General features: G+C 40.9%; 1 long non-coding RNA gene across 2 annotated transcripts in view; it reads right to left on the reverse strand.

The window, feature by feature from the left end:
* Nucleotides 1-11,450: 11,450 nt before the first annotated feature.
* Nucleotides 11,451-13,923, reverse strand: part of LOC139110024 (uncharacterized) — a 198,845-nt gene continuing 196,372 nt past the window's right edge. The window contains exons 11-12 of one of the 2 annotated variants that reach the window (XR_011546933.1): nucleotides 13,224-13,863; nucleotides 11,451-13,110 (exon numbers count right to left, since the gene is read on the reverse strand). This is a non-coding gene — a long non-coding RNA (uncharacterized lncRNA). Of the gene's footprint in view, nucleotides 13,864-13,923 lie in introns of both variants that reach the window. The other variant, XR_011546932.1, reaches the window with a different exon arrangement.

Genomic DNA, 13,923 nt, shown 5'->3' on the forward strand with positions numbered 1-13,923 from the left:
TCAGCTCCCAGTCTGGGTGACACTGATAGCGAGCGGAAGCGGAAAATCGATTCGTTCGCAGCCATGTAACCCGCTGCCGTTTAAGGGATGCACGGCACGGAAAGTAATACGGCGGATTACTCTCCTCGTGAACGCATCGACATCCTAATGCAATTTGCAAATCGATGCGAAAAACGCACCGGCAACGAGCCAGTCTCTTTATCGAGATCTCGAAAATCAGCTCGCCGTTTAAAAAAAAAAAAAAGAAAAAAATAGAATTAATTGAAATACTTCTCATAACCCGACGAGTGGTCGCGACGTTGTTTTCCTTATCACGCAACGCGGCAGCGTTTCTTATCGAGCTGTTAATTTTTTGTAAATAATTATACATTTTTTTTCAAGCTTTTTTTGTCTTACACATTTGGCCTATACATTTGTTCGTGTTTTATAATATGTATATATTTTTAATATAATCGTAAAGGTTCGGAAAGCTCACGTTTCATTCTTTCAAACTCATATTTGCCGACAATAAGATTCTAATTTGCCGTTGCGGTAGGAATTTTAACCCTTCCCGGCTCTTCATTCTCCTCTGCAATATCGCGGTCCATTCTGTCTGGAATGAGTTGCAATACCAACACTTTGCGCCTTATGATGTACGCCGTATAATCAACCGCGGCTCGCGAGACAATTAATTTATTCGGACAAAGAAATATTTTTCCATCTTGCTTTCATAAACACTTAAAAGCCACATCCGCTTAATATACGCGAGAGAAGAGATTTCATCTCCCCGGCTCTGAAATATTTCCGTATTTAATGTAAAAGATATTTAACTCGAAATATTTTTCTACGACGCCACGTTTATAATATATTATCGTTAGCCGTGCGGTTTCCGTCCATTTAATTAACGCTGTTAATTTTCACCGACTGGACCGAGTCCGATTAAATGGCGAAGCTAAACTTTTGATCCCGCGGAATATTTTGTTTTGACGAGTCGCGGCGGTCAATGTCAAACTGTTTTGGTTACAACACGAGTAGCTCGTTGAGGCCGAACTGTATCCCAGGATCGAACCGGCGGTATGCCGCAGCACTTCCTCCTCGAGGTTCGCGGTTCCACCGGGAATTTCAGGTTCCTCCGCTCCGCTCCGCAGAGACCCTTGAAACGCCTCAAAGTGACCGTAGAGCGTTAGCCCAGAAGCCGGCTATATATTTTAGAGACTCAACTTTACAGTCCAAATTGCGGCGGCGCCAGTTTAAACCCAGAATTTCCCAGTAACTTTATGACTCTATGATATCTGTGTCATAATTAACTTACAATATATAACGTTCGCGAAAAGAGGAGGGTATCCAATGACAGTAGCTAACTTCGCGTTGTAATAAAGAAAAGTTTTACAGTCGTTTATTCTCCACCGTGAAAAGAAAAAAACTTAAATAAAAAGAACAAAGAATAATAAAAAAAAAAAAAATAAAAAAAATAATAAAGAATAAAAATAAAATAAAAGATTGTAATTATTTTTCCTCGCGTTTATCAATGAGTGATATTACGGTTCAACGCGAGAGGTATTCTTAGTTTTTGCAAGATAAAATTCGTGTTTATGCAAAGTACTCGCGACTCATTTAACGTGTTAATCCCGTTCGTAACGGCGGCGTTAATTCGTTGCAAAATAAACGCGCGCGCCGGTAATTCGCCAGCGAGAGGGGAAAATAAAAGCTCTCCGGCGCCGCGAGGTAGAAAGAGAATGAGACTTAAAGGAGGACCTAAATATTCCGCGCGTTGGCAAATATTCGCGGTTCGACGAAACTCTATCCGTCTGAATAACGCCCGACTCGATTCGAATGAACTTTTCGTGCGGAAGAAGCCCGTTGGTCGGTGGAACCATCGCGCGCACGAGGAAGTAACTTCGTCCTCTCTTACGGGGAAGCGCTGAGGCAAAACTACTTGCCGAGCGGAAGCAACTTGAAGCGATCGCTGTGTTTGAGAAATTCGCTCTTGTACGCACGTCTCTGATAATGTTTCGAGATTTCCGCCCACAAAGACTGCTAAGAATCCCGAAGCAGGGAGTGCGATACGACGACGTCTTCCGATTGTGATTTCAGTCTTTAATCCCGAACGTGTACTTTTCGACTGAAAATAGTTTCTTGTGCAGCGAAATATTTTTTTTTTCCCGCGTACGCCTTTTGTAATTGACTATTTGATTATCGGTTGTTAAGAATACTTATCGCGCAATTATATGCAGTATTGTTTCCGAAGCCTTTTACGGAGCCTTTACTTTCAATTACGAAATAATGAAAGGGAGAGATCGGGAATCACAGACGGATATGCTTAACGGGAGACAGATTTCTTATACACGAAAAGGGTGGAGTTGAGAACATTCTAATGTACGTGGATGTACAGAGCTTAATTGATTGCCGCGATGTTGCAAGTTGGTCGATAACAATAGGATTTCCGGTACGGTAATATGCGAGTGCATTTTTGTTGTAGAGAATTTGCTTTAGAACATTTGTTAGAGCTGTGTGAAACTTTAGGTCTTACATAATTATTTGTGAAGAGAAAAGCGGGGTAAAATTTTTTTTTTATTTTAATTATAACATTTTCTCGGAAAACGACGCGAATAACGTTATTATGATAAAGAAATGTTCCCTGGAACATCATTCACGGTCATCGTGTAAACATTGTTTCCCGTCAAACTTCGCGACAGCCAGCGGGGATGATCGATCGCGGAAAAGCAACGAACCGACATCGATAGGGTCGGACACGTTTGTCACTCGAAGCCGCGATCGATCGGCCACGACGGCATCGGCGACGACGACAAGCTGTTTGCGAGGGGCTCGTCAAAAGTGGAACGAAAAAAAAAAAAAAAAAAAAAAAAGAATGTGGGAACGTGACGAAAAACACCAGGGGCGCGCGTCTGTCGGACGGCGAAGGAGAACCTGAAAAAACACACGCGAAGAGAGCCGTGAAAATCGGAGGACCGAGCGGGCGAACCGATTTTCCGGGCGAAAATGAAAATGGTGTCGGGCCGACGAAGTAATGGTAGTCAAGCGAGCTGCAAATGGAGCAAGCGGGAAGGGGGGGGGAAGAGGGGGTGTCGGGTTTGCCGGGGATGCGAAAACTCCGTCGATTAATCCCCTTTGTCATTTAAATCGAGGCCGATGCGTGTCACGCGACCGTGGTCGCGTTGTCAATCGTTATTGGAACGGTTATCGATTTATTGCAATTGCCTCCTGTGCCGCAGATAGGGTTGCGAATGTCGGGAGACTAAGGGTCGCGAGTGGCGGCACGTCGATGATAATTGAAATTCGAGTAGCGACGGTAACGTGATGTTTATGCAATAATACGTGGAGCAATAGCTGAGTTTGAGGCGTTTGGGCATTGTAGATTCAATATGGGCTCTCTCGCCCGTAGGAAAACCTACGTTCTCTTTTGTACGGCACCCCACGCCCCTATTTTAATCGTTCGCCATTCTCCTTTTCTACATTGTTCTCCCGTTATACCTTAGAAAGTACGTAGCGGCCGTTTTTGAGCCACAAAAGAAATTGAAGATCGTTGGATAATATAAGAATTTATAACGACACGAAATCATTGAGCGTAAACGCGAGGAGTGCAACATTTTTTAAATGAGCCCAAGGTAAACTTACGAATTATTTAATCCCGTCCGCTGCTCAGCTGTGACAGCAAAAATAAGAAGAGTTCTTATTTATTCGTGTCACGAGAATTCAATTGTCGCATTGAAAGAAGTTAATACGGCCGACATTCCGTCGCCGAAACATTGGCCGGAATATACAACGCTTTATAAAAATCCGATCGAGCCGGTACGGTTAGACGTCATACCGGAAATCGGAGGGAGTTATGTAAACCCGATTTTAGAACGGCAATCGAATGCGTGGCGGAACCAATCGACTTTTGGAACTTTCCGGTCGCGGGACTTACGAGACGCGTAGCTTCCAAGTTTCGTACCGCGGAATCGATGAGGATTACAATAGGTTGTTTGACGTTGTTACATGAAAACTTTACTCACGTTGCTTGTCTTGCCACTTCCGTCCCCAAAATCTTGAAATTCTAACGCGACAATCTGTCCAAACTAAATGACAAAACCTAACGTTTCTCAAGTTTTGTTCGCCGTGACTTTCTTGCAATGACAAGAACAGCCAGTTAACAGACTTAATAAAATGTTAAACAATTTGCTGAAAGTTTTATGTATTATCAGCGCTAATTCTGTTATTGCCTCGAAATATTTAAATTGTTTTTATGTTCTTTGAAAACTAGCGTGTATTTCGTCATGCAATAATTAACGCACGGTAATTAACGCATCTTATTAATTAATTTTATAACATTTGGAACGCGTTTAGTGTACTTGCACGAGGCTTTTTGAACGCCGAATAGCATTACATCGAATTTATGTGATAATTTAGGCATTTAAATTTAACATGTTTAGTTCAAACCAAAATTAATTTAATTTGAAACGTATAACAATTAAAATACAACGATAGCGCTCTCTGAAATTAATTTAAATATTTGTTTAATGACTTTAAACGCGTGCAGTAGTAACGATAATCGGAATTGACTCGATCGGACATCAATGATCAGCGTTAATTAGAAACAAGCCGCGCTCCCTCTTGTGAAACATGACGCGACCGATTAAGCTCTTAAAATTTTGCAGCGCCCGCGTGTCGGAAAATACGTTCCTATCTCGACATTCGTGCAGCAAGGTCCGCGATTTATGACTCGCAGGCTCCTACTTGCGCTTTATATATACAATATATATATATATATATATATATATATATATATATATATATATATATATATATATGTATATATATATATACATATATATATTTCTCCATCCTTCCTTTCTTATATCCTTCCGGAGTCTTCTTCGACCTTTTCTTTTCGCCCGCTGATGTCGTAAATAGCTCTTTTCTTACTCGCTTGCTAATGTAAGACAAAATTGCAAGATTATTTTCAATGGTTCTGCTGTAAACGTTGAAATATTTAATACAATAAGGTTGATGCACTCCCTCTCAACTGAAAATTCTTGGGTAAATTGCAGCTGAGCCTTTTTCTTTTATAATTTGACTGTATACGCCAGTTTTTTTTACTCTTTAAAATTATATGAAGCCATATATTATCTTTACAAAAGGACTTTTTTATTTTTTTTTTTTCCTGCGAGTCATCAAAACGCTTTCCAAGACATCATTGATTGACAAGAATAAATTCAAGCTACGAAGAATTTTGATTACCCGAAAATCGCGTGTATTAATCGCGGAGCGAAAGGCGATCAAAGATCGAAATCAAAATTGATTTCGCATAACGGGCGGTCGGCGATACATTCTCGCCGGAGGGCCATTAAATGATAAATCGGTTATTACCGGCAATTAATATCGCGAACAGCGGACATCCCGTTAATTCTCGTTTAAACAAGCGCCGTTTCGGTTGGAATTCATTCCGCGTAACGGTAAACTGCATTTTCCCCGGGCCATCTTGAGCTATGCGCGCGTTCATATCAGAGAGCTCGCGGATGCAGCTGCAATAGAAGCAGCAACAGCGGCGGTAACAGGCCGTCGCCGCCGCTGCCGGAGATGGAGCTCGATAAAACTAATTTCTCTCGGAAGCCGACTCCTTTTGTGCACTCTTTTTTTTTTTTTTTTTAAACTTCAACTTTTCTTTTTCGAGTGAAATTAAAATCCTCGCATACTGGAACGCGAATGCGACAGATGGATTCGTCTATTTCCAACGTTGCGCACAAGAATCTGAATCAAGGAATGCGTACGTACTCTAAAAACTAGTGCAAGAAGTTATATTTCACTGCGAACGTTACCCTACCGATTTTTGCGCGTCGGAGATTTTTCGGAAAGAAGGAGACCCCACTTTTTTAAGCGGAGGAAAAATGCCTCGATGGAAAATTTCAAGCAACTTCCCTGATCCCTTCCATCGGCGAAGTTGGAAGATGAATAATTAACGCAGTAATTATAACAATCATACGCGCATAAATTTCATAGAGCCGTGATAAAACTACTTCGCTAAAACACGAGATAACCGAGCAAGGCGGGAGAATGTTTCGCCGCTATCTCCCGATCTCACGCTCATCGTTCATTCTCGGGCGTTCGTCGTCCGCGCGATTTTTATTAAGATCCCGGGTTATCGGCGACAAATTTTTTTTTCCTTCCCGCCTCAACCTCCCTTCGGCAAGGTGCGAAATCTTTAATCTTGCCACATACTTAAACCGTTTTAAATTTCGAAAGTCACCGGGAGAGATCGGCGTAAACGGAGGGGAGGGAGGTAGGGGCGACGCGGGACCTCACGCGAGCTGGATACAGCACGGAGCCTGTTTTATAATGGCGTACGCCTTAAAGCCGATTTGTTGCACACTCGTGGAGGTAGTCGTGCGAGATACGGCACGATTAAGGGTAAAAGTTTCCGTCGGGTTTGCCGCGCGCGGGAAGGATCTCGCGTGCACCGGATGAGCCCCGATGCACTCTCGAAAGTGAATACCCGGGAATTACTGGCGGGTTGAAGAAGGTGCGCCGCTCTCCTCCTTTCCCCTCTCTCTCTCTCTCTCTCTCACTCTCTCTTTATGCCTTCCTCTCTCGACTTTATCTGTCGGTTTATTTATGACGCATAAATTCGCGTTTCGCACTGCGTACATACGCGAAACCCGGGACGCGCCGGCCGCAGATATTTCGGGGATAATTCCCGCGGCGGATGTTTCCGAAGTTGTTGTGAGCTCACGCTCGGGGGGATGAGGGTTGCTGCAGCCGGTATGATATCGCCTAACTCGACGCGTGGCATATTGCTTGAGCAGTATTCGTACACTCGAATGTAATCGCGGGGATGGAGCGACGCCGGCTGTGCATACCGTATGCATTTTATTTCCGCTTGTTTCCACCGTCGATCGGTGACAACCGAGATTTTTCATTTAATACCAGGCGTTATCCCGGGCATCATTTTATGGAGCTTCATTTTCGAGATAATATGGAAAAATGTACCTATACCGTGCACTTTTATTATCACGTTTTTATCATTTAAGCGCGAATATGAAATGCAACCTCCTGCACGTCTATCGTTGAAATTTTAACTTATTTTGATATCATTTAACGTTGCGGTACGAAGGTATGATTTCTGTATCCTCATATGCTCGTTAATTAAGTTAAAATGGTCTAATAAAGTATAAAACGACGAATAGCTTCGTTATTGCAAATGCAAACGTTCAATATAAATTGTGATCGCAATTACGTCTTTACGAGATTTGCTTTTTACCCGGGAAAACACGGGGAAGACCACCAATCAGCGAGCTGGTTTGTTTCCCTCGTAATCAGTCGAATAAACAGATCCGGTTACGTATTATTGCATAGCTGAGTTTACATAGAAAAGGGATAACGACTCGCACACCGATGCTTTACATTAGAGATGATTAATCAATTATGGACATTTAAAACCGGAATCATCAAAATGCTAATTTTCACGAGCTCTCGCACACCATACCGCGAGTTCATTTGGTTAAATCAACCACGTGGAAGTCCGACGCCGGTATTTATCATAAATGACGTGCAATTAGGCGATGGACTCATCTATTATAAATACATATAAATACATTATAATCTATCGTATATACGCACACGTTGTTCCAGTCTCGTGTGTTAAAAAAAGAAAATTTATTTTAATTTATAATTTCATAATTATTCTACATCGCAAGTGAAGAAGGAATTTTTTTTTTACAGCGCGTTAATTCGCAACGAGTACGAGAAGTGCGGAGTGAAGTTTGAAATGGAAGGCGCGAGCGGCGAGCGCGAGTTATGCCACGGCAACTTCATTTCTTCACCGTCGATCGAGTGCGAGGCACATACGCAGAAGATGGCTCCCGTCCTTACCAGAACGTATCTTTCGACGGACGACACAAAGCGGCGTGAACCTTCCTCTACCCGTGCTACGTACGCGGAGAACATTTACGACCTTCCATTCAGAAGTTTAAAGTAAGTCTTCGTTTGTACTTTGAATTATATTCGCGTCTCTGAAGCGATTAGTTGGACTTCCGAGCGATTGATTTAGACTTCGTCTCGACCGAACTCCGAGCGAGCTGACGAAAGATTACTTTCTACTATTGCTAACAACCGTTACTGCCGGCCAGAAGTTCCTGCACGCGGCCGAAGTATCGTTTGTACTATTAAAAGTTGTTCGTCGATCAGTTCAGTTCGGAGCTCGGTTGTAGCGAGAAATAAACATCGCGACATGTCCAATAGTTTCTAATATATTGAGGGTAATATTGAGTGTAATATTCAGAATCATGTTATTTGTAGGTGCGACGCGTTATTGCTGCATGGTCAAAAACTCATGATGCGAGCGGCACGAGCGGGGCGAGAGGGGCGAGAGGGGCGGGCGAGGCGCGAGCGGCGCTGGCGAGACGCGTGAAGTGAGGGGCGAGCGACTCGGACTCGCGACAGCTGATGGACGGACTCGTTCGTAACGTAGGTTAGAACACGGGAAGACGTTGACAGACGCGAAGATCTCGTCGTTGTGAGAAAAAAGGAACGTCCACAGAGTTGTTCCGGTGTATCAAGTGAAGCGAACGCGACTGTCATCGATATTAGTGAACGAACGAACCGCTGCCGGTTTGCCGAATCGTTTCCTCGGGAGCAGTGTCGCGCGATAGATTTCGATCGACAGGAGTTTTAACTAGTCATCGCGGTTTTCTTTTTAATTAAATTCACCCGGTGGCGGTTCTCGCGAGTGTCTACGCGGAAGGATGACCCGGCTCAACATCCCATTCTGAGAGGAGGAGGAGGCCTCGGAAAGGCATCACGCTTCGGCGGAGCAACGTTGAGGTTAGCTTCATTTTATTAAAGAAAATTTTATTTTAATTCCTTTGTTATTTAATTTTATATTGATTTATTAATTATATTTATTTGTTACAGGATTATCACAGCTATTTAACTCCGCTGCTGCGCATCGATCGGTGAGTTAAATGATTTCTTTATATATTTTTTTTTATTTCGGAGGAAAGTTAATTATTTGTAAAAAATGTTTACCCCAATTTTTTTTTTATAATAAAAATGAATAAGGTAATAAAAATTAAGCTCACACCTACTCTCGCGGAACGCAGGGTGTCAAGCGAAAGAACCTAGGAAAGTTTGGATAAGATTCGAGAAATTTTAGATAATAAACTTTCAGTCGCGTTCTATATATACGTACATATAATTTGTTGTTATATTATACGGGATTATATATTACACGGGATAAGCCAGCAATACGTTTAGCGAGGGAAAAGTAAGCGTTGAGATTGAAAATAATAAAAGTCAAGTTTACGTTCAATAAACAAGTAATAATTTTTTGAAAGGCACAATTGGGGAAAGGAAAAAAAAAAAGTTTCGCTTCACCATTTTAATTAATCAATCGATACCAGGGCTAGTTATAAGCAGGCCGACCGCAATTTCCAAACTTTCCAAGTTACCTGATGGCTTTCTTACTCAGTCCTCCTCCTCCGATTTGGTTTGGCTGATGCGGATCGGTAGGATACAATATCCCGCACGTTCCTTATCCTTACTAGGAGAGAGAAAGGGAGAGAGAGACGCGACCCCGTTATCGGTGCTGCCGAGGGCTGACCCAAAGCTCATTTGGCTCCTTCTGATTAAACCCGAGTCAGCACAATGTTTACGCTACCGGTGCACTCCTCCGCCCCTCCCACTTCCGGCGTTCTCCATTATTCGCGAGATTACTCATTTTCCGAGCAATTTAACTCCTCAAAATTTACGTAAATGCGTTTGCGCGCGCGCGCTCGTTTGCAAAACTCCATTCTCGTGATACTCGCTGTAATACTCGACTTAATACACAACGTACTGCTTTTGATCGCGACAACGGGCGACACATCGTACGGCTTATGAGAGAACTGTTCTCTTTCTCTCCCTCTCTCCCCCCTTCTCTCGCTGGACTTTGTTTCTGACGTTATTTTGCTTCATCTGAGATTACTTATTTCGCGAAGGAAGGAAAATCTGCCCCGTTGAATAGATTCATCTCGTACGCCACGCTATTTGCACTTCTTTGCGAAATCGAGCGAAAGGCATTTTCCCGAATGAAGAAAATCACAATTCTCGACAGCAACTTTGAAAGGGAGAGAGAGGGGAGAATTTTTATTTCGTGAAAAAAGACTACACAATTTGAAATTTCTTTTTTTTTTTTTCCTTTAAATAAATCGATACTCGAGAGTAGCTTTCTTTGGATATTTTATTTTGTATATTTTTCTTTTTTTTTATTCATTATATTTAATATAATTATTTATGATAGAATCAATTGAATAATCAAGGGAAACCGATGTACCGGACAAATTTACTGATAAAACTTTGCCGAGTTGTAGTTTCTAAACTCTCTGCACGTAATCTCGTTGATTAAAAGAGGAAACTCGTCGTGTTTCCCATTGAGTGTAAATGTTTGTTATTACTGTCGATAATTGGACTACGATTGAGCTATTATGTTGCAAACAGTATTTGTGGAATAATTAGAATGTGCATGATAAGCTAATGCATCTATAATACATGCATCTCTTTTTGATTCGAGATAAATCTCCACATGTAATTAGTAAAATTTAAATGTAATTTAAATGCGAATTGCGCTCTGCACGATTTTCACGTAGAAATAATATAGCAAATAGATAAATTATTTTAACATTTCTTTGCTTCATTCGAGCCAACAAAATGCACTTAATCTTATATATCGTTATATCATGAACAAATTAATACAGAGTACAATTTAAAATTGCGTTTATATTAAAATTATTAATTTAAGTTTAATGCTTTTTCTTTTAATTAGATAATTTTTTAATTAGACTTCTGCTCGCGGCAAGTTTGCAGTAAGAATTTTTGTTTTAAGCTAATTTCGAAATAAGTGATCGCGAGATTTTCACTCGAGGGAAAACTGTCCGCGAATGTGACGAATGAGATGTCGGAATTCACCGAGAAGTAAAGAATGATGTAATTGAAGACTAGGATCGTTGAAAAGATCGGCGAACCATCGTCGGTCTCGCCGATCTTATCGCCGTGTCGTCGTCGTCGTCGTAATTTTTTTATTCTCTGGCTGCATTGCGAATCAAGCATTAACTAATTCACGAACGACATCGTGTTTTCTGACGCCGACGTGGCCGATTTACGAGCGACGGGGGGAAAAAAGAAACTTAACGAAGGATATTCTCGATCCAAAATATTACAAGTTTTTATTTTTTTTTTTTTTTATCGCGATTAAAGCATTAACTAACTTGACGTAATTTTTTTTAATTTTGTTTTTTTTTTTTCGCATTTTCTTAATATTCATTATGAAGTGTTACCTGCGTAACACAGTAAATTTGATCGCACTTATACAGCAATTAAGAATTAATCTCTTTTATACCGATAACGACATTGTGGGGAAAGTGGGGAGCATAAAATTCTTACGCGCGAATGAGTTTCGAAATTAGTCATCGGGCGAAGTTTGCTCAGGGGAGAAAAATTTATCAATACGCGCGGAGATATATATTAATTTCGTCGGCGTACTTCCTCGAGCGGAATTTTATTCCGTTTCTTATCGATGCGCAGGCTGTTATTGGAAAGAATCCGGTGATTTATTACTCCATTCCTACTCGAATCTACCAAGGGCCCGAAGTACGAAGGGGAAAACTAAGACAAGGAATTCTTTAGCAAAAGGGCTGTTTATCGGAAATGTTTTTACGGTCATCACCGGATTTACTTTTCTCATATAAATTAAGACTTTGTGAAGTGAAGCTCTTTAAGGTCTTAAGTGTGCCGTTGAAGAAAATTCACTTTATACGTTTACTTGTAGACAGTAATTCGAGTCTGAAGTAGCTTCTGAAACGATTATTTGCCGACGAATTGTATTTAAAAACGTTTATTTTTACAAAGAGAGATTTTCTGAAAAGTTAAACAAGATTTTTTTTCTTCCGCCTTTCCCCGCGAAGCGTAAGAGCGGAGGGGGAGGGGGGGTAAAAAAAAAGTTTTGAATGGGAAACCAGCGTGTCAGAAAGGAATCGAGAATATTTTTCCACTAACTGCCGTGACGCATGTCAGCTTGACGACTTCATCGTCGAGAAAGCCGTGCCGGAAGTCGTACACTCCAGCTTCACTACACGATTTCCGCATAGCGTTAAGAATTGCATTTGCTGCCCCGTTTCCCTACGCCGATTCCCCAGCGGAAATCGGACCCGATAAAATGCGGAAACCCTTGAAAATTTCATAACGTTTCATGCGTTTCGCAGCCGCATTCTTCGAGGACGAGCTTCTCTCTTTTTCGCAGCGCTCTTTCCCGAGATGTTTTGAAACGTCTCTGTTACTCGTGACACACTTAGAATTCTATGGCGTATTACATGTGAATGAATAATATTTCTTTTCATCTTAACGTTATATTTGATTTCCAACGAATATGTTATTAATTTAACATCTCGCAATAAGTTTCTTTTTTTTATTTAACTTTAGAAAAATATCCGAGATAAATATGATTTGTGAAAATTATTGGAAAACCGATTCGCTCGGGCGACCGCGATCGATTCGGCGTAAGAGATACGAAATGGTGACAGGGGTTAGGAGAGCAAAAGCTGCGAAAAACATTGAAGCGGGTCCTTGAATTCGATGGCCCGAGAACGTTCGCGTGACAATGAGAAATGTTACGGCTAGTGCGCGTAACGTGTCCGGGCTATTCGCGAAAGCTCGTATCTTACGCGTAATAATATCTGTAGGAAAACATATATGTGTATTGAATAGAAAAATATGCGCGTAAACCATCGGTATATAACACGAACGGCACAAAGACCGCGATCATTTGTCAGCGATATGTCGTCGGTGCGTTATGTTTTTAGCGATTGATTTATTTGGAACGCTCGCGTTCGCCGTACATTTGATGTTCTTTCGTAAAGTGTAATGCACACCTTAAGCCGAACAGTTTAAAGTATCTACTACGATCTTCGCGATGTTTCTTCCTCGTTTTTATTATAGCCACAAATTATTTATTTATCTGATACGTTTTTTAAGAAATTAAAAGAAACCATGCGCGCGCTACGCACGCGCTTTTTTTTAGAAGATCCCAATTACGAAAAGAAAAAGTTATGCGACTTACCAATCTGCATGAGCATCAGCGGAGTTGTTGAATTCAGGCGGTGGCTGTAACATAAAGAAAAATATTAATGTAGACATGAAATTCAGTTCATTAAATTAATAAAAAAAAAGGGCAAAAGTTTTTATTTAATATTTTATTTTAAAAAATGTATATTCACCTAAGAGTTGCTCCGCCGATGCAAGATGCCCGGTCCGGGCCTGCTCATCCTCTCAGATGGGACGTGTCGAGTCATCCTTCCGCGTAGGTCACTCGCGAACGCGCCCGATTAATTATTTACCGCGAAAATAAATTTTTTTGTTAAACACTATCGCACGATAGTCCATGGCACTCCCGTTTTAAAATTAAAAATTTTTAATATAAAAGAAAGCGACCGACTACTTTTCGGATCTCGCGAGCGACCGACGAACCGGTTCGTCGTATTTGTACAGTTTCGGCGGACGATACTTTTCTCCTTCAGATTTTTATCTAAGCAGAATTATTGTTTCGCTCAGATAAAAATCCAAAGAAGTGCTGAGCTGTAATAATATCAACGTAAATTCCATACAAATGTATGCAATTTACATTGATATGTAAAACTGGAGTTAAAACAAAATATATAAATTGATCAAAAATGTTTTTTATTCACTTATATTATTTTAAGTTGGTATTATTTTAGATAACCGACGCGGTGTATTAATTTTTTATTTTTTTATTTTTTTATAAAAATGTTCCCACCCGAAATATAATACTAATAAAGTTCTTTAAAAAAAAATCATGCAACTCACGGGTATGCTGGTGGCGGAGTTTGGTAAGATGATCTGTAACAAATAAATGAAAGAAATTAATTAGCAGAGATCTCAATAATTAAAAGAAAATAA

This window comes from Cardiocondyla obscurior, linkage group LG19 (assembly GCF_019399895.1).
Source record: "Cardiocondyla obscurior isolate alpha-2009 linkage group LG19, Cobs3.1, whole genome shotgun sequence".
In the NCBI taxonomy this organism is placed as follows: Eukaryota; Metazoa; Arthropoda; class Insecta; order Hymenoptera; family Formicidae; genus Cardiocondyla; species Cardiocondyla obscurior.